This window comes from Symphalangus syndactylus, chromosome X (assembly GCF_028878055.3).
Source record: "Symphalangus syndactylus isolate Jambi chromosome X, NHGRI_mSymSyn1-v2.1_pri, whole genome shotgun sequence".
Taxonomy (NCBI): Eukaryota; Metazoa; Chordata; class Mammalia; order Primates; family Hylobatidae; genus Symphalangus; species Symphalangus syndactylus.
In genome coordinates, this window is record NC_072447.2 from 59363345 (window position 1) to 59387611 (window position 24267).

Genomic DNA, 24267 nt, shown 5'->3' on the forward strand with positions numbered 1-24267 from the left:
TTGATAGTTTGGGTCTTTCTGGGAATTTTTCCATTTCATCCATGCTATCTGATTTGTTGGCATACAGTTGCTCATAGTATTTCCTTATAATCCTTTTTATTTCTATAAAGTTGACAGTAATATCACCTCTTTCATCCTGTTTAGTAATTTGAGTCTTCTCTCTTTTTATCTTGGTCAGTCTAGCTAAAGGCTTGTCCATTTTGTTAATCTTTTCTAAGACCCAACTTTTGCTTTTGTTGATTTTCTCCACTGGTATTTTATTCTCTATTTTATTAGTTTCTATTGTAATCTTTATTCTTTCATCTGCTTTCTTTGGATTTAATTTCTTTTCTTCTAGTTTCTAGAGGTAGAAAATTAGGTTATTGATTTGAGATTTTTTCAATATAGGTGTTTAAAGCTACAAATTTATCTCTACTGCTTTAACTGCATCCTATAAAATTTTGTATATTACGTATTCACTTTTGTTCATCTCAAAGTATTTTCTAATTTCATTTGCGAGTATCTCCACTTTTTTTGCTATTGATTTCTAATTTCACTCCGTTTTGGTCAGATAACATACTTTGTATGACTTTAATACTTTTAAATTTATGAAGGCTTGTTTTACAGCCTAGCATATGGATCTATGCTGGAGAATGTTCCATGTGCAACAAAGGTGAAGCACTATTCATCAGAACAAGCTGTTTTACACAGTTTTTAGGGACATAATCCACTACTGATATAATAACTTTATGCAAGAGTTGGATTTTTCGTCTCAATATGTTCCATCTGGTCTCTGGAAGAATTATTTCAGGTTGAAGTGGAAACCTAGCAACTATCTGGTTAACATGATCAATTTAGACAGCAGGAGGTCTGGCTGACTTACAGAGCTTAGCATTTAGCAACAATGAAGAGCTTGGAGTCTAGGTTTTCTGCAAGGCTAAAAATAGTTTGTCAAGAGACATTTCAGGAAGTTAAATAGTCACTTCCCTGGGATTCTTCTCTTCAAAAATCAACAAAGTTAAAATCTCACATATCTTCTTATTTGACCATTGCTATTAACTATGCTGTAATGTCTTCCCACTATTATCCAATTTGTCATTTGCAAGACACAGAATAGAGCTGGAGGTGGTTCTTCCAGAAAGCATGTGTCAGGAACTTACTAATATCTCAAATAGTCACAGCTTCAAGGAGGCACATCAACCATACTGAAGGATTTTTTGAAACTGTGTATTGTATAAAATAATATGAACTCCATTAATGAAACAGCATGAAAGACAAACCACTTGATATGTGTGCCCCTGTCTGAGGACAGGTTACAAATACATTCTTGTCATTAATTTGTTCACTTTTAACTTAGTGTAAATGTATCTTTGACTAATGTAACTGTGTTTTAAAAAGAGCTTAACTACCAATAAAAATCAAATATTTCAAAAATCCTCAAGTTTATTTAAATAACCCAATAATATTGTGTTGCTTATATGTATATTTTGAGAAAAACATTTTTAAAACAAATTTTTAACAAGAGATACTAGAGATAAGTTAAATACATCAAAATATAAAATATAGTGCTTATTGTGTCTTTCTAGCAGTACCATATTATGAAAAATGTATTATCTTAAAAAGACCAAGATTTTATATGTGAAGGGAAAATATCTGGGAAGATCTATAAGAAAATAGTAACAGTGTTGACTCTGGAAAGAGAATCTAGGGTTGGCAGGGAGACTTACTTCATATTTTATATATTCATTATATAATGGATTTTATAACATGTAATGCATTACTTTAACAAAAAAGAATAGTTGAAAGCCAGCAAGTAAAGCTAAGCTTCTGCCACTTTGTTAATCATTTCCCCTGGTCACAGGCAGAATTTAATAGGAATCTAATGCATAGAATTCACAGCAGCTTAGAATTGGGGACTTCAAACATCATCTGTTGTATTACATTAACTATTTCCAAACTAGTGTTGAGTTTGCTCAGTTCACCTGCCAGTAAATAAAACCACATTCCAGTAGAGCTAAAGAATATGGGCAGCTCTTGAAATTCACCTTAATGGAATTTGAGCTATAGTTGATGGTGTAGATTTCTGCTTTACTCCTTAGTGTCATAAATGCCAAGATCATTTCTTGCAGAAATGGGTAGGATGAGTAGAATAGGTGTTTGCCGTGAACCTTCCATCTCCTCCCTAAGTTCCAAACACATTCCATTACAGATCCAGATTTTTGAATGAAAGCACTGACATTTACTGAAATGCTTATGCTCCTGTGGGAAACAAGCAATGAAACTTAACCATGAAGAATTGAGTCTATTAATTATTTCCTGAAAGTTGGAAGCAAGCATATGGGGAAAAGGAGAGGAGAAATGGGGAACACCATGGAGAGGAAAGAGAATACTGAAGAAAGCTTGGTCCGCTCTCCTCTTCTGCCTTATTAGTGTGTAATAAGCTTTAGAAAGTGGCTTTTGGTGGTAACTTTAGCCCGTCTAAAGCTGGACAACACCAGCAATTTCCCCAAGTCCAGTACACACACACACACATATATATACACATACACACAGTCTCCTTCCTACTCATCATTGAGGACTTTAACGATTCTTAACTGCCCATGGCATACTGACTACAACATCTCTCATAGTCTTTATAGCACTATATTGTAATTATTATTTTTCTTCTCTTCTTCACCAACTCATAAAATCTTTGTGGGCAGTAACTGTGTCTTCTATCACAGTATCGTCTAACACCACATCTGGCATATAGTAGGTGCACAGTAAATTTTTATTGAGTGAATGAAGAAAATGAAGCCACTTACCTGCATTTTAACACTAAAATTGTAAATTTTTCTCCAAAAAGAATATGAATTTTTAAAGAATTATGAACGTGTCCCCCTCCCAACAATGATTCTTATGAATTTTCCATGGCTATAGCTTGGGTGTGAGTCTTACAAACAGCATTTGGCAGCAGTGTCCTTCCATATTTCCCAGGAAGAAGGAATTCTAAGTGATACATATTCAAAGAATTCTCAGGTTTTTGCGTGGGTATGAATATTTGGAGTTGGTGGGGAGGAATGGTTGGAGGAATGGGTGATAGAGAAGAAAGGAGTGAGAAGGAATATAAAGGACCAGCCACTATGGGTGGGGAAACCCAGGGTAAGAGCTGACAGAGGTTGGCAGAACCTCCAGGGCAAGTTTACTTCAGATTGGCTATTCCCATTTCAAGTGTACACACGCCTCTGGAACTCCCTAAAGCCATTTGGAGGGGAAAACCATACCTACAGCTTCTGAAATGAAAAGTTCCTCCAGGCCTCCAGAAATTAGTCCCGTGGTCTTACTATTACTCACTTCCTAGAAAAGTCATAGCTGGTCTATCCTGACCTTCAGAGCCTGCAGGAGTACAAACTCGTTTTCCAAAGAATGATGATTCAAGAAGAATTTAGAGAAATCACTCAGGAAAGCCTCAGAAACAAGTCTTTTTTGTCTTACTTTACGAAAACCTTCATGAACATTTTTACTGGGACTTTCTTTGGCAAGTTCTGGGTGAATCAGCATGAAAAACAAAAGCAACGTTGAAATTTAAATCTGTAAAGGATGTCATTTCCATTTTCTAAAAACTACTCAGAACTTGAATGTGAAGTAATGATACATGCTTTCCGGCTTCATGTGAAGTCATACTTATAGCCTGCAGCTTGCCATCATCTCTAGTTTTAGTGGCACTATTATTACCTATAGTTCTTTATTTTCTTCAACAACTTCAGTCTTGTTTTCCACCCTGGCATCGGTAACAGTAGTTCACCTTTAGAGAAAATATATTTACATTACCTTTACGTGTGTATGCTTACTTAGCAAGCAGAAAGCCAGTTTTGTTGTTTTTTTTTTTTTTTTTTTTTTTTTGAGACGGAGTCTCGCTCTGTCGCCCAGGCTGGAGTACAGTGGCGCAATCTCGGCTCACTGCAAGCTCCGCCTCCCAGGTTCACGCCATTCTCCTGCCTCAGCCTCTCCGAGTAGCTGGGACTACAGGCGCCCGCCACCACGCCCGGCTAATTTTTTTGTATTTTTTTTTTAGTAGAGACGGGGTTTCACCGTGGTCTCGATCTCCTGACCTCGTGATCCGCCCACCTCGGCCTCCCAAAGTGCTGGGATTACAAGCGTGAGCCACCGCGCCCGGCCAGAAAGCCAGTTTTGAGAATACTCTGTCCGTTATTTCCTCCCCCCTTATGCCAGACTCTTGAGATTTTAACATTTTAATTAAGGCAAGGTTCTTTATTCCAGTCTGGTTATGTCTTTTCAGGCCAAGTGAGTATGGCCTATAGATTCAAGCCCTAGATTGTAGCAAGTAGAAACTTGTTGATACTCCCTCCCTGAAATAACTGCCATCAACCAAAAGAAGCAGATAATCCACTTTTTTGCTTAGGGCAGCATGTTTTGTAGATGCCATGCTGCAGGCATACCTATGTGGGCTTGTGAGAAATGAGGAATCTGGCCTATGTGCTTCAGCATCTGCAAACAAGCAAGCTCACAGTTCATCCCAGTCCAGCTCTTCCATCAGAGGATGACACATGCACCATTATTTTAATAAAGTCCATGTGTCATGAATGAGTCTCATTCATCAATTGTCCCCCCAAAAGTTTTATTACTTGCAACCACTACATTTCATCTTTCTCACAATGAATTCATATTATAGGTACTCACAGATGTATATATTGACCTACCAATTACTTCAAAAGAAAAAGAATGGAGAGGGATATAGCAAAGAGATATAATAGAGATAGATAGATATAGATAGATACATGGATAGATGGATAGATATAGATAGAATGCTTAAGGAACCACTGAATCAGTAAATCAAGCAACAAATGTGGGTGTTACTGGCATGCGTAGAATGATGGATGGATATTCTAGGAGCCTACGTTAGGAGGACACTAAAACTTTCACTTTGTTCATACTCTGTCAAAGCTCTTGAGATGGTTAAATTTTTACTAACAGGATGTTTTCATTAAGAAGGAAAAAACCCCACATAAATGGCTGAAAGCTAACATCTAATCAAATCTAAGGATTTTCCCCCATTCTCTCATTTCTGGAGCAGATTGGTGCAATTTATTTTCCTGCCTTGGGCAGTTCAGCAGCAGCTGAGGTTGTAGTCACAACTTAGCAATGTGGCTCATGTGACTTATCCAAATAAGAGCACAATTAGCAAAATGTGTTCCCATAAATGGCAGTTTAAACACTAAACTCTGGAGAGAATCCAAACGAAATCTAACACAGAACAGCATGGGGAAAATGGTAAGTTCTGGTGAACTAAAATGCATTGGTCATGCTTTTGGCTGGAGAGGGTCAAAGTCAGAATGACTTGAGAGTTTTTAAAAAGCCACTACTAAAATTCCCAAGCCAAATAGCAGTCATTGCCTATAGCATTTTCTGAATGGGAAAAAATATGTAAGCTCTAAATGTTAGACTCAGGAGAATATTGTATTTGTCAGACTAACAAAGCACTCTAACTTCAGCAATTCTAAATTTAGAACCAACGTTGAACTGTTGGAGTTCTGTGTCCATAAAACTTTGAACTGTTGGAGTTCTGTGTCCACAAGGGCTGAAAAAGGAAACTTCTTGGTTTTCACTCCTAGAGCCTGTAAGAATAAAAACTCGGCCGGGAGTGGTGGCTCGCGCCTGTAATCCCAGCACTTTGGGAGGCCGAGGCAGGCAGATCACGAGGTCAGGAGATCGAGACCATCCTGGCTAACACGGTGAAACCCCGTTTCTACTAAAAAAAAAAAATACAAAAAAACTTAGCCAGGCATGGTGGCAGGTGCCTGTAGTCCCAGCTACTTGGGAGGCTGAGGCAGGAGAATGGTGTGAACCCGAGAGGCGGAGCTTGCAGTGAGCTGAGATGGCGCCACTGCACTCCAGCCTGGGCGACAGTGCAAGACTCCGTCTCAAAAAAAAAAAAGAATAAAAACTCCTTGATCCTAGGATCAATAGGAACAATGAAGGAATTCATAATTCATTGTTTTTCTTTATATCTCAAACTCAAGTCGGTTGTCAACCAGAGCTTGGCAATGATGCAGAACTGCAGACTTATGTTTCTCAAATATGGATATGAGGAGACACAGAGGGTTTTGGAAAGTAGAGCAATGGAGCTGCCAACTTATAAAAGATACGTAGAGAAGAAGACAACAAAGAGCCTACAAATGCCCCCTTCCCTGCTCTGTAGCCCTCTTCTGGCTTGTATTCTGATGTGAAAAGCATTTCTACCTGGTTTCCCTTAGGAAGTCAAATTTGGCCTGAGCTCTGAAGTATGTGGAAGAAAGAAACAATGTATCAGACAAAGCAAACGCTGTGCAAAGGCTCTGTGGCAGACATATTATGGCACATTCAAGGCACAGAAATAAGGTTAGTGTGGCTAGACTACAAGAAGTGAGGGGGAAAGTGGCTGGAAGGGTAACTAAAGTGTCAGATCATCAGGGCCTTGAAAACCATGTCACTTTCATTTGTATAGCCTTATATGCAGAACGATGAGTAGCCAGTGAAGGTTATTTGGGGAGACGCTACATGCCCAAATTCTCATTTAGTGATTGGTCTTTATGAATTGTGGTGAATGAATTAAAGGGGGAGAGACCAGATTCAAGGAGACCTTTCTTTTTTTCTTTTTATTTTTCTTTTTAACTTTTAATTTCAGAGCTACAACTGCAGGTTTGTTACATAGGTAAACTTGTGTCATGGGGGTTTGTTGTACTGATTATTTCATCACTCAGGTATTAAGTCCAGTGCCCATTAGTTGTTTTTCCTGATCCTCTCCCTCCTCCCACTTTCCAACCTCTGAAAAGCCTCAGTGTGTGTTGTTCCCTTCTTTGTGTCCATGTGTTCTCATCATTTAGCTCCCACTTATAAGTGAGAACAGGCAGTATTTGGTTTTCTGTTCCTGCATTAGTTTGCTAAGGATAATGGCCTCCAGCTCCATCCAAGTGCCTGCAAAGAACATGATCTCATTCTCTTTTATGGCTATGTAGTATTCCATGGTGTATATCTACCACATTTTCTTTATCCAGTCTATCATTAACGGGCATTTAGATTGATCATGTGTCTTTGCTATTGTGAATAATGCTGCAATGAACATACACATCCGTGTGTCTTTATAATAGAACGATTTCTATTCCTTTGGATATATATCCAGTAATGGGATTGCTGGCTGGAATGGTAATTCTGTCTTTAGGTCTTAGAGGAATCGCCACCATCCTCCACAATGGCTGAACTAATTTACACTTCCACCAACAGCCTGTACGTGTTCCTTTTTCTCCACAACCTCACCAGCATCCGTTATTTTTTGAGTTTAAAAATAGCCTTTCTGACTGGTGTGAGATGGTATCTCATTGTGGTTTTGATTTGCATTTCTCTGATGATCAGTGATGTTGGCTTTTTTTTTTTAAATTATACTTCAAGTTCTAGGCTACAAGTGCACAACGTGCAGGTTTGCTACATAGGTATACATGTGCCATGTTGGTTTGCTGCACCCATCAACTCATCATTTACATTAGGTATTTCTCCTAATGCTATCCCTCCTCCAGCCCCCCACCCCACAACAGACCCCGGTGTGTGATGTTCCCCTTCCTGTGTCCAAGTGTTCTCATTGTTCAATTCGCACCTGTGAGTGAGAACATGCGGTGTTTGGTTTTCTGTCTTTGTGATGGTTTACTGAGAATGATGGTTTCCAGCTTCATCCATGTCCCTGCAAAGGACATGAACTCATCCATTTTTATGGCTGCATAGTATTCCATAGCATATATGTGCCACATTTTCTTAATCCAGTCTATCTATCATTGATGGATATTTGGGTTGGTTCCAAGTCTTTGCTATTGTGAACAGTGCCGCAATTAACATACATGTGCATGTGTCTTTACAGTAGCATGATTTATAATCCTTTGGGTATATAGATGTTGGGTTTTTTTCATATGATTGTTGGCCACATGTATGTCTTCTTTTGAGAAGTGTCTATTCATGTCCTTTGACCACTCTTTAATGGGGTTGTTTGTTTTTTTCTTGTAAATTTGTTTAAGTTCCTTATAGATGCTGGATATTAGATCTTTGTTGGATACATAGCTTGCAAAAATTTTCTCCCATTCTCCCAGGTTGTCTTTTTACTCTGCTGACAGTTTCTTTCGCTGTGCAGAAGTTCTTTAGTCTAATTACATCCCATTTGTCAATGTCTGCTTTTGTTGTGATTGCTTTTGGTGTCTTTGTCATGAAATCTTTGCCTGTGCTTATGTCCTGAATGGTATTGCTTAGGTTGTCTTCCAGGGTTGTTGTTGTTTTTAATTTTGTAGTTTTGAGTTTTATATTTAAGTCTTTAATCCATCTTGAACTAACTTTTCTATATGGTTTAAGGAAGTGGTCCAGTTTCAGTCTTCTGCATATGGCTAGCCAGTTATCCCAGCACCATTTATTGAATAGGAAATCCTTCCCCCATTGCTTGTTTTTGTCAGACCAGATAGTTGTAGGTGTGCAGTCTTATTTCTGGGTTATCTTCTCTGTTCCATTGGTCTATGTGTCTGTTCTTGTACCAGTACCATGCTTTTTTGGTTACTGTTGCCCTGTAGAATAGTTTGAAGTTGGGTAGCATGATGCCTCCAGCTTTGCTTTTTGCTTAGGATTGTGTTGACTATTGGGGCTCTTTTTTGGTTTCATATGAATTTTAAAATAGTTTTTTCTAGTTCTGTGAAAAATGTCATGGTAGTTTAATGGAAATAGCATTGAATCTATAAATTGCTTTGGAGAGTATGGCCATTTTAATGATATTGATTCTTCCTATCCATGAACATTAAATGTTTTTCCATTTGTTTGTATTGTCTCGATTTCTTTGAACAGTGGTTTGTAGTTCTTCAAGGAGACTTTTCAAGAGACTACTCTATTAGTCCAGGCAAGAAATGATTATAGCTTGGTCTAGTGTGGGAGCAGAGGAGACACATGGAAGTGGATGAGTACAGGAGGGAAAATTCACACAGCTTGTTGATGGGTTGACCATGGAGAGTAACACAGATGGAGGTGCCAGAGATTATTCCTGGGTTTCTAGCATGTCCAATTTGGTGGAACTACTAACTAAAAAATAAAAAACACTAAAAGAGGGTCAGATATGGAGAGAAAGATCACACTTGGGCCTGTGGAATTTGAGGTGTTTTTGAAACTTGGAAGACGTTTGTTAAGTAGGATGTTGGATATGCTGATTTGAAGCTCAGAAGAGAGATTTGGGGTGGAGTTATACCACTTTTAATATTCAGTCATGGAAGTGGGTGAGTTTGCCTCATAGGCAAAGTTATACAGAGAGAAGAGAGAAGGGCCTCAGACAGAGTAAGCTTTGAGAAACTCTATCAATGGGCCTATAGAGGAGAATCCACCTCCTACAGAGATAAGAGGAAAACCAGAGGTGAACAATGTCAGGAAAAGAGAGTATCAATAATTAGTTAGCTAAAATGTAATAATGTCAGGATTAAAAAAAGTGCCTGAATGAGGAAAATGTACAAGGTGGAAACTTTTTAAAAGCTTGATCTTTAATAGAGATAAAAGTGGTACTACTAATCAAGGGAGTAGTCGGTTGCAATAATTCCAAGGTGTAAAAGTTACAGGTGTTACTGAACTGAATTGAACTGGGGCCTGCTCATCCAGCACAGTAAGGCCGAACATCCACACTGAGGTTTGCAGCAGGAAAAGGAGGGTGTTTATTTGCAGGACATCAAGCAAGAATTGGGCAGCTCATGCTTAAGAACCAACCTCCTCAGTGGCTTGTAAGCAAGGGTTTTTAAAGGCAGGGGAAATTTGCAGGAAAGCAGAAGTTAAAGGCAAATTTGTAAAGTGGTACATGGAAACTCTACATTGGTTTGGCCTTAAAGGGAGGATATCTTAAGCAGGGGTTTACAGGTCATAGGCAGATTCAAAGATTTTCTGATTTGCAATTGGTTAAGGAAGAGAAGCTTTGTTTAAAAATTTGGGATCACCAGAAAGGAATGTTAGCTCTGACTCGTGGGTGTAACTTCCTCACCCACGAGGACTCAGACCCTCAGGAAGGACTTCAGAACATAGAATGGTGATCAGGGTTCAGTCCTTAGTTCCCCCTTATCTGAGGTCTGCCTGCCAACAGATCTGTTTGATGGGGGTCTGTGGGGGTCTAGGTTTCTGAAAAACAACTTAGGGACTTATATTAAGATATTACCTTTAGTTTCTATAGGGAAACAAACATCTCAATACTCTAACTTCCTTGGATATTGTTTTAAGCTACTATTACCTTTTTGCTTAACAAGTTGCTCATTTAATTCTCAGGGCTAGCTAGGTAGAATTTCCAGAATTTCCCTTGAAGAAACTCAAGATTTTCCTTTATTTCCGTGCTTGGGGGGTGGGGTGGGAGTGTATGGCAGGCCCCAAAGAGGCGTCCCTGCTTTGTCTCATAGGTTCGTCAGAATGGGGTGTCCTCAGATGTGATTTGTAGTTGTGGGTTCTGATATGGATTTATCTAGGATTTGGTGGCAAGAGATGTGGAGATTAGGACTAGGATTGAGTGACTGTTTCAGGGGATAGCCTGGGGATGACCTAGGGAATTGTTAAGGAATAAGAGGTTACTATTTCTTTACACGGTGAGGATTGCCCTTTTTTTTTTTCAGTCCAACCAGTGATTCCCAACTGATTTGACAGATCCTAACTTGCTATATTGCTTCTGCCACAATAATTTTTCCACAATGATTCTTAACCTATTACAAATGTATGGAAACAAATTAACCTGAGTACACTTGATTTGGTTACATTCTAAACATATAACTTTAGGAATGAGTCCACTTAATCATATAGGAAACTAAATGAAGATACCAGCATTGAGGTTAAAAAAGCTGATGAATGTAGAAGTTTTGAGGGCAAATAATTGTATGTAGGGTAGGAGGGAGATGATGTAGAAGATGTCAAGTCTGCAGTCCTGGGTGAGTGGGAGTCTTACACAGACAAAGCCATCAAAATGGGAAGGAGAGGGGAGAACAGCAGCATAAGCAGCTGGCAGAGGCAGCAGAAAGGAAAGAAAGAGACAGAGGGGAAGAGACAAAGAGGAAGAGAGAAAGAGGGACAGACACAGAAAGTCAAAGAGAGAGTTCAAAAGAGAGGAAGAGACAAAGAAGTCGAAGAGAGAAAGAGAGAGATGGAAGTAGTAAAGAACAAAACAGTGTACCCTATTCCTTTAAAAGCCAGGGTAAATTTCTATCGACCCAGCCAAGGCATATTCTACTTATGTGGATCTTCAACCCATATCTGCTTCTCAAACAGTTTGCAAGAAATAACAAAATCTATCCTTACTTTACAATCCCAAATAGACTCTTTGGCAGCAGTGACTCTCCAAAACCACCGAGGCCTAGACCTCCTCACTGCTGAGAAAGGAGGACTCTGCACCTTCTTAGGGGAAGAGTGTTGTTTTTACGCTAACCAGTTGGGGATAGTATGAGACGCCGCCCAGCGTTTACAGGAAAAGGCTTCTGAAATCAGACAAAGTCTTTCAAATTCTTATACCAACCTCTGGAGTTAGGCAACACGGCTTCTCCCCTTTCTAGGTCCCGTGGCAGCCATCTTGCTGTTACTCGCCTTTAGGCCCTGTATTTTTAACCTTCTTGTCAAATTTGTTTCCTCTAGAATTGAGGCCATCAAGCTACAGATGGTCTTACAAATGGATCCCCAAATGAGTTCATCTAACAACTTCTACCGAGGACCCCTGGACTGACCTGCTGGCACTTCGCCTGGCCTAGAGAGCTCCCCTCTGAAGGACACTACAACTGCAGGGCCCCTTCTTCGCCCCTATCCAGCAGGAAGTAGCTAGAGTGGTCATTGGCCAAATTCCCAACAGCAGTTGGGGTGTCCTGTTTAGAGGGGGGATTGAGAGGTGACAGCATGCTGGCAGCCCTCACAGCCCTCGCTCGCTCTCGTCGCCTCCTCTGCCTGGGCTCCCATTTTGGCGGCACTTGAGGAGCCCTTCAGCCCACCGCTGCACTGTGAGAGCCCCTTTCTGGGCTGGCCAAGGTGGGAGCTGGCTTCTTCAGCTTGCAGGGAGGTGTGGAGGGAGAGGAACGAGTGAGAACCGGGGCTGCGTGCAGTGCTTGTGGGTCAGCTGGAGTTCTGGGTGGGCGTGGGCTTGGCGGGCCCGCACTCGGAGCAGCCAGCTGGCCCTGCCGGCCCCGGTCAATGAGGGACTTAGCACCCGGGCCAGCGGCTGCGGAGGGTGTACTGGGTCCCCCAGCAGTGCCAGCCCACTGGCGCTGCACTTGATTTCTCATGGGCCTTAGCTGCCTTCCCACGTGGCAGGCCTCGGGACTGCAGCCCGCCATGCCTGAGCCTTCCCCCACCTCCATGGGCTCCTGTGCAGCCCGAGCCTCCCAGACGAGCACCGCCCCCTGCTCCATGGCACCCAGTCCCCTCGATCACCCAAGGGCTGAGGAGTGCGAACGCACAGCGCAGGACTGGCAGGCAGCTCCACCTGCAGTCCCAGTGCAGGATCCACTGGGTGAAGCCAGCTGGGCTCCTGAGTCTGGTGGAGGCGTGGAGAACCTTTATGTCTAGTTCAGGAATTGTAAATACACCAATCAGCATTCTGTATCTAGCTCAAGGTTTGTAAACACACCAATCAGCACCCTGCGTCTAGCTCAGTGTTTGTGAGTGCACCAATCGACACTCTGTATCCAGCTGCTCTGGTGGGGCCTTGGAGAACCTTTATGTCTAGCTCAGGAATTGTAAATACACCAATCAGCATTCTGTATCTAGCTCAAGGTTTGTAAACACACCAATCAGCACCCTGCGTCTAGCTCAGTGTTTGTGAGTGCACCAATCGACACTCTGTATCCAGCTGCTCTGGTGGGGCCTTGGAGAACCTTTATGTCTAGCTCAGGAATTGTAAATACACCAATCAGCATTCTGTATCTAGCTCAAGGTTTGTAAACACACCAATCAGCACCCTGCGTCTAGCTCAGTGTTTGTGAGTGCACCAATCGACACTCTGTATCCAGCTGCTCTGGTGGGGCCTTGGAGAACCTTTGTGTCGATACTCTGTATCTAACTGATCTGATGGGGACGTGGAGAACCTTTATGTCTAGCTCAGGGATTGTAAATGCAGCAATCAGCGCCCTGTCAAAACAGACCACTCGGCTCTACCAATCAGCAGGACGTGGGTGGGGCCAGATAAGAGAATAAAAGCAGGCTGCCCTAGCCAGCAGTGGCAACCCACTTGGGTCCCCTTCCACACTGTGGAAGCTTTGTTCTTTCACTCTTTGCAATAAATCTTGCTACTGCTCAGTCTTTGGGTCCACATTGCTTTTATGAGCTGTAATACTCACTGCGAAGGTCTGCAGCTTCACTCCTGAAGCCAGCGAGACCACGAGCCCACCAGGAGGAACGAACAACTCCAGACGCGCCACCTTAAGAGCTGCAACACTCACTGTGAAGGTCTGCAGCTTCACTCCTGAGCCAGCGAGACCACGAATCCACCAGAAGGAAGAAACTCCGAACACATCAGAAGGAAAAAACTCCGGACATGCTGCCTTTAAGAACTGTAACACTCACCCCGAGGGTCCGTGGCTTCATTCTTAAAGTCAGTGAGACCAAGAACCCACCAATTCCAGACACAGGAAGAAGAGAGAAGTCAGATGGCAGGATCTATTTGAGGAGAGGTGCAGACAGTTTTGAGCATGTTTTGCTTGAGACCCTGGCATGAAGTCTACGTGGATTTTTCCAAGAGTCTGTTATAAACATTTAGCTGTTATTTTGTTGGAAACATTTTACTGTTATATGGGATGTCATACAACAATGAAAGTGCTGAGCTTCTCAGGGACACTGGGGTGCAAATAAGCTCACTTTTCACTAGGACCTCCTCCACCCCAACCCCTACAGGTATTTAGGTTGTAATTTCCTCAAGCATTTCTTTCCACATCATATAGCTCTGGTCCACACCATGTGTGCCAATGGTAACCAAACTTTTCATCCTGACCATCACTAACTGGATTGGCGCCCCAGCCAAAAGCAACCAATCTCAGTGGAGAAAAGAGAAGCCAACGTCCTCTGAGAAGGTATGAAATAACACCACCTGAAGCTGGGAAAGGCTTCAAGAACTTAGGTTTTTAAGGATTAGTGATCATTTTACTTTCTCACTTATTTGTTAATATGTTGAATTACATTGGTTTTTAAATGTTAAACTCTTGTTTTCTTGGAATAAGTCTTATTTGGTCATGGCGTGTTAACTTTTATGCATATATCTGGATTTTATTTGCTAATATTTTGTTTAGAATGTTGGCATTCATGTTCATGGAGATGGACTGACATTAATTTTCATTTCTTGTAAAGTCTTTTGCAGGTTTTTTGTATCATGGTTATATTCATATCATAAAATGAATTGGGAACTTCTGGTTTCAGCTCCAACATGTAAAGAGCTTAGAAGTTGTCACTTCCATCCTTATAATAAGAAAAGCCTGAACAAACTGAAAATCAATGATTTTTCTTGGACCCATCAGAGAGCTGAAGTTGCAAGGTAGACCACCACTCTGAAATTGGGAGAGACAGGCAAATCCAGAGAAGTACAGCTAATATTTGCATATCTGGAGCAGAAGCCACTTGGAGCCATAAACTGTTAGGAACACTTAAATGGTAATTTTGATAAATTGCTAGAGGCTGAATGTGAACTAGCATGAGATTGAGAAATTTCCAGGGCCACCGTCTTAGTAGGGCCCTCATATTTTCATGGATTCTATTTCCAAAAACCTCATTAGTTTCTCCCCTGCTGGCTCTGGTGGGGTAGAGCAGGGGGGAGAAAATAAATCTTTATGAAATAAACCCAATGTATGCTCCATAGCAAAGGCATCTCTAGGGACAAACAGGCTTTTCCAGAGCCTTATCCCACCTGGGAAAAGGGCATTGATCCCCCTCTACTTTCCTCTAGTCTTCCTGTCACACCTAACAGGGAGGAAAAAGTGAAGACACACTTGTGAAGGACAGTGTCCAGGAACACAGGCCCACCAAAAGGCTGAGATTTCATCATAAGATTATAGAATACTTTCATTCTGTATACTAATATGCTCCCGTATAATGAAAGTAGATTATATGGACAAGAATTGAATATAGAGAAGCACAAAACAAATTTATTGAGGTGATGGAAATGTCTCATGTCTTAATTAGGGTGACAATATTCTGGGTGTATAAACCCATCAAAACACATAGAACTGTCATTTTAAATCTGTGCATTTTATTTTACCTAAATTATACCAAAATAAAAAACATATAATGGGAAAAAATACATTACAGCAGAAAGAGCTGTAAGATACAGACTCTCTCTGAGCAGGAGTACTTAGGGAAACCCACAGTCAACAAAAGAGACAGAAACAAGGACGTTAAAACCTTTGGCACCTACAGCCACCATAAACATTAAAGACATCCCAACTCCCAGCCAGATTAATATAAAAGCTTACACTAAAGGGCTATTTATATTATGTCTGACTTTCAACAACAGAATGAATTGGGAAGCAGTTTTTCTTTTTCTGTTCTTTGAGTTTGGTTACAATTGGTATAATTAATTCTTTACATATTTGGCACAATCCACCAGTGAAGCCACTTGGGTCTAGAGTTTTCTTTATGGGAAGTCTTTCACTAGTGGATTCAATTGTTTTAACAAATATAGGACTACTCAAATTTTCTTATATTTTTAGTGTCAGTTTGGGTACATTGTGTATTTTAAGGAATTTACTATTCACTGAAGTATCAAATATATTAGTATTAAGTTTTCTTTTAGCATTAGTAAGATCTATAGTTAATGTTTACTTCTTTATTTTTAATATTAGTAATGTGTTTCCTCTCGAACAGTTTTACTGGCATGTTATTAATTTTGTTAATCTTTTCAGACATCACTTTTGGCTATTTTGATGTTTTCTATTCTATATTAATTTTTTATTTCACAACATTTTCCTAGTGTCTTTATTTTTACTTCCTTCTGTTTCCCTTGGATTTTATTTGATGGTCTTTTTCTAGCTTTTTGAGATAAAAGCTTAGATCATGAATTTTTGGCTTTTATTCTTTTTTAATATATGTAAATAAAACTATAACTTTTCCTCTAAACTCTATAGCTGCATCTCACAAATTTTTATTTGTCATGTTTTCATTATAAGTCAACTTTTTAAAACTTTCTAATTTCTTTTGTTATTTTGGTATCATGACTCATAAACAAGTATATTATTTTATTTCCAAACAAGATTTTTATGGTTATCTTTTATTATTGATTTCTATCTTAACTAGGGTCAGAGAACACATTCTGAATTATTTCAATTCTTTAATATTTGTTGGGACTTTAAAACCCAGAATATGGTCAATTTTGGTATAGTCCAAGTTCACTGATAAAAATGTGTATTCTATTGTTGGCCACAGTTTTGTGTACATGTCAATTAACTCATTTGTATTAATTTTGTTATTCTTGAGTGCTATATCTTTTTTTTTTTTTTTTGGCAGAGCTAGCTGAGGTTTTATTTTGGACAAAAAAAAAAAAAAAGCAAATAGGGGTCCTCAGGCAGTAAACTCCCCTGCGAATGGGCTGAGGGCTAGCGCTGAGCCTCAGGTGAGCCTCCCTCCCGTTCCCTGTTTTCCCCTGCACAGCAGCCTCCCTCCCGGGCTCTGGGGCAGCCGCAGGAGGGGCAGGCTGGGAGGGTTTGCCACAGCTGTTCCCTTGGGCAGGATGTCAGAGGACTGGAACACCAGCTTCCCATCGCGGGTCTCGATCTTCTTCACAACCACGGCCCTGGTGGAGCTGGTGCGGCTGAAGGAGCTGGAGCCCGCACCAGAGCCAAACTGGAACCCAGGCCGTAGCTGAGGCCGGGGCTTGTGAGGCCCCCATAGGCGGAGCTCAGACCACCTGCATAGCCGCTGGTGGTCTTCCTATGGGTGCTCATGTTCTGCATCCCAGACTCCAGCCGGCTCTCTTCGCCCTCCAGCAGCTTCCTCCAGCAGCAGTAGGTGGCGATCTCTATGTCTAGGGCCAGCTTGACATTCATCAGCTCCTGGTATTCACTCAGCGGCCGCGCCATGTCCTGCTTGGCCCGCTGCAGGGCGGCCTCCAGCTCGGACAACTTGGCGTTGGCATCCTCAACGGCCAGCTCCCCACGCTGCTTGGCATCTGCGATGGCGGCCTCCAGGGAAGCCCGCCCTCCATCTCAGCCTGGAACCGGCTGATGTTCCGGCTGATGTTCATCTCGGAGATCTCAGTCTTTGTATGACCCAGGTCATCCCCATGCTTCTCAGCCAGAGTCTGCAGTTCCTCATACTTGGTCTGGCACATGCTCTCAGCCTCAGCCCGGCTGCTGTTGGCAATCTCCTCGTACTGCGCCTTGATCTCAGCTACGATGCTGTCCATGTCCAGGGAGCAGCAGTTGTCCATGGACAGCACCACAGACGTGTTCGAGATCTGGGACTGCAGCTCCCCGATCCCCTCTTCATACAGCTGCCTGAGGAAGTTGAGCTGGTCAGTGAGCCCTTCCAGGCGAGACTCCAGCTCTACCTTGTTCATGTAAGCTTCATCCACATCCTTGATGAGGACAAATTCATTCTCCATCTCTGTACACTTATTGATCTCATCCTCATACTTGTTCTTGAAGTCCTCCACCAGCCCCTGCATGCCTGCATGCTGCCAAGCTCCACCTCAGGCTTCAGCTTCTCCTGGCCTAGAGTCTGCAGCTGCCGCCTAAGGTTGTTGATGTAGCTCTCGAACATGTTGCCCATGTTGCCCTGAGCCATCTTCTGCTGCTGCAGGAGGCTCCACTTGGTCTCCAGCATCTTGGTCTGCTGCTCCAGGAACTGTACCTTGTCGATGAAGGAAGCAAACTTGTTGAGGGTCTTGATCTGCTTCTTCTCCTGGGTGTGCACAGCCAGGATGTTGGGGTCCACCTCCAGGTGAAGGGGGCTCGTTAACTTTAATATAGTTACTTATTTGATCAATCCTAGTATGCATATAAAGTAGTTTCAGAAATGCTAACCCTTATCCCTATGGGAAAAAATTTCCCAACCAGAATACAATGTTTATTTATAGTTGTTTTTGTCTTTAGATATAAAATTTCCAGTGAAAAATCATTTTACTATTTTCCAGGACACAACATACAAAAATCTCTGGCATGCAGCAAAAGTAGTGTTAAAAGGAAAGTTTATAGTGCTAAACCCTTACATCAAGAAGTTAGACCTCAAACTAACAATCTAACATCATACCTAGAGGAGCTAAAAAAAAAAATGAACCCCAAAGTTAGCAGAAGAAAAGAAATAACTAAAACCAGAACAGAACTGAATGCAATTGAGACCCCCACATCCATGCAAATGATCAATGAAAGCAAAAATTGGTTCTTTGAAAGGATAAACAAGATCAATAGAACACTAGCTAGATTAGCAAAGAAACAAAGGAGAAGATCCAAATAAGCGCAATCATAAATGACAAAGGAACATTAAAACCAATTCTGTAGAAACACAGAAGTTACTCAGAGATGTGAGTACCTCTGAACACCTCTGTGCACACAAACAAGAAAATCTAGAGAAAGTGGATAAATTTGTGGAAACACACAACTTCCCAAGACTGAATCTGGAAGAAATTAAAATCCTGAACAGACAAATAACAAGTTCTGAAATTGAGTCAGTAATAATAATAAAAAAACCCCTACCAACCAAAAGAAGCCCAGGACCAGGTGAATTCACAGACAAATTCTACCAGATGTATAAAGAAGAGTTGGTGCCAATCTTAGTGACAACTTACACCACTATTCCAAAAAATCAGGGAGGAGGGATTATTCCCTAACTAATTCTATGAAACCATCAACACCCTGATACCAAAATCTGGCAAAAACACAATGAAAAAAGAAAACTACAGGCCAATATCCCTGACGAACATAGATACAAAATTCCCCAGCAAATTACTAGAAATCCAAATCCAGCAGTACATCAAACTTTAATCCATCATAATCAAGTAGGCTTTATTTCTAAGATGTAAGTTTGGTTCAGCATATGCAAATCAATAAATGTGATTCACCACACAAGCAGAATAAAAAACAAATACCACATAATCATCTCAATAGATGCAGAAAAAGTTTTCAATAAAATTTAACATCCCTTCGTGATAAAAATCCTCAACAAACTAGGCATCGAAGGAACATACTTCAAAATAACAAGAACCGTCTATGACAAACCCACAGCCAACATCAAACAGAATGGGCAAAAGCTGGAAACATTCCCCTTGAGAGCCAGAAAAAGACAAGAATGCCCATTCTCACCACTGCTATTCAACATAGTACTGGATGTCCTAGCCAGAGCAATCAGGCAAGAGAAATAAATAAAGTCATCCAAATAGAAAGAGAAGAAGTCAGACTACCTCTGTTTACAGACAATCTGATTCTATACCTAGAAAACTCCACAGTCTCTGCCAAAAAGCTCCTAGATTTGATAAACAATTCCAGTAGTTTCAGGATACAAAATTAATGTACAAAACTAGTAGCATTTCTATACACCAACGATGTCCAAGTTGAGAACCAAATCAAGAATGCAATCTCATTCACAGTAGCCACAAAAAGAATAAAATGTCTAGGAATACAGCTAACCAGAGAGGAGAAAGATGTCTACAGTGAGAATTACAAAACACTGATCAAATAAATTAGAGATAACACAAACAAATGGGAAAACATCCTATGCTCATGAATAGGAAGAATCAATATCATTAAAATGTCTATACTGCCCAAAGCAACCTACAGATTCAATGCTATTCCTATCAAATTACCAGCATCATTTTTCACAAAATTAGAAAAAACTGTTTTAAAACTCACTTGCAACCAAAAAAGAGCCCAAATAACCAAAGCAATCCTAATCAAGAAGAACAAATCTAGAGGCATCACATTACCCAATATCAAAGCCTACGGTAACCAAAGCAGAGTGGTACGGGCACAAAAACATACATATAGACCAATGGAATAGAATAGAGAACCCAGAAATAAAGAATCACACCTACCACCAACTGATCTTTGACAAAGTCAACAAAAATAAGCAGTGATGAAAGAACTCCCTATTCCGTAAATGGTGCTGAGATAACTAAGTATATGGAGAAGAATGAAACTGGACCCCCACCTATCGCCATATACAAAAATTAACTCAAGATGAATTAAAAACTTAAATGTAAGACCTTAACTGTAAGAATCCTAGAAGAAAACCTAGGAAGTACCCTTCTGGACATAAGCTTTGGCAAATAGTTTATGACCAAGTTCTCAAAAGCAATTGCAACAAAAACAAAAATTGACAAGTGGGACCTATTTAAGCTGCAGAGCTTCTGCACAGCAAAAGAAACTATCAACAGAATAAACACACAACTTACAGAATGGGGGAAAATATCCACAAACTATGCATCTGACAAAGGTCTAACATCCAGAATATATAAAGAACTCAAACAAATAAACAAGCAAAAGACAACCCCAACGCAAATGTCCATCAATGATAGACTGGATTAAGAAAATGTGGCACATATACACCGTGGAAAACTATGCAGCCATAAAAAGGGATGGGTTCCATGTCCTTTGCAGGGACATGGATGCAGCTGGAAACCATCATTCTCAGCAAACTATCACAAGGACAGAAAACCAAACACCGTATATTTTCACTCATAAGTGGGAATTGAACAATGAGAACACTTGGACACAAGGCAGGGAACATCACACACTGGGGCCTGTCATGCGGTGGGGGGCTGGGGGAGGCATAGCGTTAGAAGAAATACCTAATGTAAATGAAGAGTTAATGGGTGCAGCAAACCAACATGGCATATGTACACCTATGTAACAAACCTGCACGTTGTGCACATGTACCCTAGAACTTAAAGTATAATAATTTTTAAAAAGTGGACAAAGGACCTGAACAGACATTTCTCAAAAGTAGACATACACACAGCCAAGAAAGATGAAAAAATGCCCAAATTTACTAATCATTAGAGAAGTGCAAATCAAAACCACAATGAACTATCACCTCAAACTAGAATGACTATTACTAAAAAGTCAAAAAATAACAGATTTTTTGTTATGGAGAAAAGGGAACACTTGTACACTGCTGGTGGGAATGTAAATTAGTTCAGCCACTGTGGAAAGCAGTTTGGAGATTTCCTAAAGAACTAAAAATGGAACTACCATTCGACCCAGGAATCTCATCACTGGGTACATACCCAAAGGAAAATAAATAATTCTTTCAAAAAGATACATGCACTCATATGTTCATCACAGCACTGTTCACAATAGCAAAGACATGGAATCAACCATGGTGCCCAACGATGGTGGATTGGATAAAGAAAATGTGGTATATATACACCATAGAATACTATACAGCCACAGAAATGAACAAAATTATATCCTTTGCAGCAACATGGGTGCAGCTGGATGCCATTATCCTAAGTGAATTAATGCATTAACAAGTGGGTACTCATGGACATAAAGATGGGAATAATAGACACTAAGGACTACTAGAGGGGTGAAGACGGGACGGGGTAAGGGTTAAAAAACTAACTGTTGGGTACTATGCTTACTTCCTGGGTGAGGGGTTCAATCACACTCCAAACCTCAGCATCATGCAATATACCCACCTAAAAAGCTTGCCCATGTACCCCTGAATCTAAAATTAAAAATTGAATTAAAAAAAGAAATAAAATAATAGTTTATACAGTTAGATTTGTCAGTCTGCATTCATTCCATCCTGTGTTCTCCAGACATCCCAAATGATTCTTAAAATTTTCATACAGTGAACTTCACTTTTAGTGATGTACAGTTCTGTGAGTTTTGACAAATTCAGTCATATATTCACCAACATGGTACCATATAGAATAGTTCCATCACTCCATAAAATTCTCTTCTGCAGCCCCTTTATATTCAATCCATGTCCCCTCCTCTAATTCCTATAAACCACCGAACTGTCTTTCATATCTGTAGTTTTGCTCCTGCCAAAATGTCATATAGAAGAAATCCTACATATGTAACCTTTTGGATCTGGTTTCTTTAATTTAGCAAAGTGCCTCTGAGGTTCATCCATGTTGTGGCATAAATTTGTAGTTATTCCTTTTTATTGCTGAGTAGTATTCATTGTATGACATACCACCATTTGTTTATCCAGGAATCTATTGAAGGATATCTGGGTTGTTTCCAGTTTTTGGCTATTATGAATTAAGCTCCTATAAATATTCATGTACAGGTTTTTGTGTGAACATAGTTTTCAACTCACTTGGCTAAATACCTAAGAGTGGAATTACTCTTTCTAGCAGTAAGTTTATGTTTAATGTTTTAACAAAGTGCCGAACTGTTTTCCAAAATTGCTACACTATTTTGCATTCTCACCAGCAATGAATGAGTTTTCAGGTGGCTCTGCATCCTCATCAGCATTTGGTATTGCCACTTATTTACTTTAGACAATCTTATGGGTGTACAGTGGTATTCCATTGTCATTTTCATTTTCATTTTCCTAATGACTAATATTGTTAGCATCTTTCCATGTTTTTATTTGCCATCCACATATTTTCTTTCGTGAAGTGTCTGATCAAATCTTTTGCCCTTTTTTTTTTTCTTTTGAGATGGAGTCTCACTCTGTTGCCCAGGCTGGAGTGCAGTGTCATGATCTCGGCTCGCTGCAGCCTCTGCCTCCCAGGCTCCAGCGATCCTCCTGCCTCAGCCTCCCGGGTAGCTGGGATTACAGGCCTGTGCTACCACGCCTGGCTAATTTTTGTATTTTTAGTAGAGATGGGGTTTCACCGTGTTGGCCAGGCTGGTCTTGAGCTCCTGACCTCAGGTGATCCACCCTCCTTGGCCTCCCATAGTGCTAAGATTACAGGCATGAACCACTGTGCCAGGCCCTTTTGTCCATTTTTTTAAAATTCAGTTGTTTGTTTGCTTATGGTCAAATTTTGAGTGTTTTAAGTATATTACAGGTAAAATTTCTTTATTGGATATGTGATTTGCAAATATTTTCCCTTTCTGTGGCTTTTCTTTTCATTCTCTTAACTATGTTTTTCACAGAGCAGATGTTTTTAATTTTGGAAAGGTCTAATTTATCAATTTTTTATTTTATGGGTCATGCTTTTGATAGCATATCTAAAAACTCATTGCCAAACCTAATGTCATGTATATTTTCTTTGATGTTTTCTTCTAAATGTGTTATAGTTTTATGCTTTACATTTAAGTCTATTATTCATCTTGAATACATTCGTAAAATGGCAATTTATTCTTGAGTACTAATTTTAGATTTTGGCATCTTGCTAAATTATTTATAAATTCTAATAAATTAGGTTTTCAATAAAGACAATAATCTCATCTCAGAGAAATAATGGTTTTCTTTCTTTTCTATTTGAGTCTTTACATATTTAATTCCTTTTTTTACTGTGCTGGTTGGAATAATTCTAAATACAGAAGTGGTGATAACGGAGGCCTTTATCTTGTTCCCACTGTTTAAGAATATGCTTTCAACATTCTTACATTAAGCATAAAGTTTGCTCTCAGTTTTCTTTAATGCCCTTTATGGGATTAGTGGCCTTATCTTATGTTTCCACTTTAGTAATTTTTTATATCAGGAATGGTTTTTGAATTACATTAAACAATTTTTCACATATATTCAGAGGATTAAAAAACTTTTTATTTAATTTATTTAATCTGTTAATATGAACGTTTTATTAGATTTAAACCAACCTTACAGTATTGGAATAAGCCAACTTTGGTCATGCTGTATAATCTTTATTACATATTATAGTGTTCTATTTAATAATGTTTTGTTTATGATTTTATATCTGCATTAATCAATGAGATAGCACTATAACTCTCCTTTCTCATGTTATCAGGGTAAGGTTTTGATATCAAGCTTATACTAGTCTCATAAAAAAATTGGAAAATTTCCCCCAGAACTGGTTATGTAAGTATATTTGTTATTTGTAGTTTATTGAAATAACCTATAAAACTGTGTTGTCTTTGTGTCTTCTTTGTAAGAAGAGTTTTGTAACTACAAATTTAGGCATTTTATGTCTTGAGTCAATTTTAGTGATTATATCTTCTGCTGTGGTTTAAAGGTGTCCCCCAAAAAGCATGTGTCAGAAACTTACCAATGCAACAGTGTTGGGGGGTAAGAACTTAAGAGATGATTAGGTCATGAGGGCTCCACCCTCAAGAATGGGTTAATGTCACTATAAAGAGGGCTTGAGGTTGCGAGTTCCACCTCTTGCTCTTTCTCACTTCTCACTGCCCTTCCTCCCTGGGATGATGTGACAAGAAGGCCATTGCCAGATGTCGG

At 40.1% G+C, this 24267-nt stretch overlaps 1 pseudogene; it reads right to left on the reverse strand.

Annotated features, from left to right (window-relative positions):
• Positions 1-16560: 16560 nt before the first annotated feature.
• Positions 16561-24267, reverse strand: part of LOC129475294 (keratin, type II cytoskeletal 8-like) — a 32221-nt pseudogene continuing 24514 nt past the window's right edge.